Source organism: Tupaia chinensis, unplaced genomic scaffold, assembly GCF_000334495.1.
Source record: "Tupaia chinensis unplaced genomic scaffold, TupChi_1.0 Scaffold140221_1, whole genome shotgun sequence".
Classification (NCBI taxonomy): domain Eukaryota; kingdom Metazoa; phylum Chordata; class Mammalia; order Scandentia; family Tupaiidae; genus Tupaia; species Tupaia belangeri.
Window position 1 is genome coordinate 1 of NW_006200100.1, and position 2996 is coordinate 2996.

At 40.6% G+C, this 2996-nt stretch overlaps 1 pseudogene; it reads left to right on the plus strand.

Moving 5' to 3' along the window:
- Positions 1–1377: 1377 nt before the first annotated feature.
- LOC102470945 (CDK2-associated and cullin domain-containing protein 1-like) lies at positions 1378–2794 on the plus strand (annotated as a pseudogene).
- Positions 2795–2996: the final 202 nt, after the last annotated feature.

Below are 2996 nucleotides of genomic sequence, written 5' to 3' on the forward strand. Positions count from 1 at the left end.
AAAAGTGAGAAATCACCTCCCAGCAAGAATGCTCATGCATGCCACAATCCTTCCCTGCCATTCTACTCCTGGTATCTTGGGCATGAATGTATTTGCACCTTGCATGATTTTCAAGCTGTTGGGTCTGGGACTTGAACCACAGTTGGCCATGTGGGAGTCCAGCCAGGTAAGAGCTATGCTGTCTGCTGGTTACCATCAGAATATTTCAACTGTTCAGAGTTTGACTAAAAATGATGTGGAGTGAGAGGTGAATGTCAACATAATGAAATCACAATTAATTATATTGTAAAAATTCTGAACTTGGAAGTTGAGCAGCTCTAGAGAATAAGGGGAAATATGCTTGTTATAGGACTGTCCTGTGCTAAAATCTACCAAAGGTATTGTTTATTTTGTATAGATCTATTTGTCTGTTTGATTCATTTTCCCAGTAAAAATAGTAATTTGACAGAAAACTTCTCATTTTATAAATATACTCATGAGTTACCATGATACCATGGATTTCTTTTATTCCTAAAACAAGCAATTAAAAAACACATATAATATAAAATACTTGCCCCTAAAAAAGGGGAGGGATGGGTAAAAAGAGATTATTTTTATAATTATTTTATTTATCATTGTTATTTTTTTAAAAAATTCTGTAGGACATGCCCATTCATCAGAGAGAGCGAGAGAGGGAGAATGTGAAAAAGCAAGCCACCATATCTGGGACTAGAACTGCTCTCTACCACGTGGGACTCCAGTGTCTTAAATACCATGCAACCTGCTGGTCCTGAATGCATTTTTTAAAATACAGAACAGTTTTTGTATAAATTTAAGAACTGTGTAGAAACTTGTGCTTATGAAAATTGCATATTAAAGATTCTGAGAGACTATTTCTCCCCATTTGCTCTCAGATATTAAAAATAAAATTAATACAGGTAAAAATGTCCTGAAGGGTGCCACTTCTTTATGACTGCTGGTCCCAGTAGGAGACCTCCTGAGCACTTACCACAATCCTCAGCATTTCCAAGAGGGCAGGCCTGGGGAGAGCAAGACACCTGGTACACTGCAGCCTTCACTGCCAGCTTATTTCTACCCCTGGCAATGTGAGCTCCAGGAGGTAGCTGTGCCCACTGGCCCAGGGGTTGTGACAGGCAGCAGGTTCCTGTTAGACAGGCTGGTGCAGGGAGGGGGCAAAGGGAGAAGGATGAAGGAAAGCATAGAAGAGGAGGGAGACAGCTACGAGTGATGATGGATGATCAGAACTACAACTAGGAGGTGGCCTAGTAAGGTTTTCTGCAGCCTCTGCCACCTCCACCACCCACTTTGTTGATTTCAGTTCCTGCCTGAGAGTTTTCAGAGGGCATTGCTGGTGGTGTCAGATGTCTCTGTGGATAGGAAAGGCATAAAGGAGGGGTTCTAGATGGGCTCCCCACCAACACTGGAGGCCAAGTTGGTGACCATGATGTTAAAAAGCTACTACTTGGCTACAGTCAAAGCAACTCCCACACCAGCTCTACCATCAACATTAGCACCTCCACCTCCAAGCTCTTAATGAGTATGATTATTAAAGATGACAAAAGCACATACTAAAGGCTTCAGGTCATTTAGTGGTTAGGCTCTGGATATTGATATAATCGATGGTGGTTCAAGTACCAGACACAGCAGGTTGAAATTCATGCCAGATTCATGTGCATGTGTGCCTAAAATATTGAGAAAAGAATAAAAATTAAGGGATTGCAACATGGTCATCCTCTTCAGCGGGTGATTTTTCACTTTTTGTGTCTTCCTTTTTTCTCTGACAATCAAACATGCCCTGTAGAAAAACAATCTCTTTCTCAAAAAAAAAAAAAAAAATCATGGACAAAATTGGATAGTGTCATAGATGAAGTTTTAACACAGAGTCCTGATGACTGCATCCCTATATTCTAAGAATAGATATACAGTTGTGTGTATGAGTGTGTAAGCCAGCAGCACTGAAACAGATGTATAGTGATCTGATTTAAAATATTAATCACTTAGAGGGACCAGCAGATGGTGTAATGGTTACATTGCTGGACTCCCATGTAGTCAACGGTGGTTCAAGTCCCAGACTTGGCTTAAATTCACACAGAGCACGTGTTCGTGCCTGCCCAAGATCCTGAGAAGAGACTGGAGGAGAAGGAATTGATGCATGGCCATCCCACCTGGGGGTGACTTCTTGCTGTCTCTCTGTCTCTGTCTTTCCAGTTAGAACATGTGCCCTATAGCAAAAAACTCTCAAAAAAAGTAATAAGAAAGATTTATCACTTAGCATCTAGAAAGTGTTGCATGCCAGTCCTGCAGATCTCTATATTGAAAGATTTAATATAGCTCTTAGACAATACATGGCAGCATCACAGAGCATTGTGCCTCTTTTAATATATGTGAAAAAGTTTTACATTTGAACCAGCTTAACAAAGACTTAAAAGTTGGCCTTATAAAACTATTGATGAAACATGTTGAAAAAAAGCACATTTGCCGCTGAACGGCGTTACTTTTAGAAGCCCAGTAAACACCATTTCAGGTCACATCTTCCACTATGGCAAATATTGTGAAGACCTGTATACTCTCACATCAAATGGCTCCAACTCTGTTTTCTAAATTTATCTCAAACATTTTCCATCTGACAGTAGAGAATGGACTTCCTGAATATGCTGGTCAAGATAAGAAACTTTAAAGAGAATTTATTCAGAATGATTATACAGGAGGTGACCAGTCCCAGAAGAGAGCTGGGGATGAGTTGGCTTATAACAGCTCATCAGCATGTGCAAGTTCCAGTGGGAACAGACAGTGAATGTACTGAATGTACTTTTCTTCTGAAAAGAGGATGCAACAGAACTGCAGAGAGTGTACTCAGAGCAGTACAGTGCCTGCAGACACTCAGGAGCTCTTACAAAGCTATTATTTTTTTCAAAGAGGTTTTTGCTATAGGGCACATGTGCTTGCTGGAGATACAGAGAGAAACAGAGAGACAGAAAGCATGAAATCACCCCCCA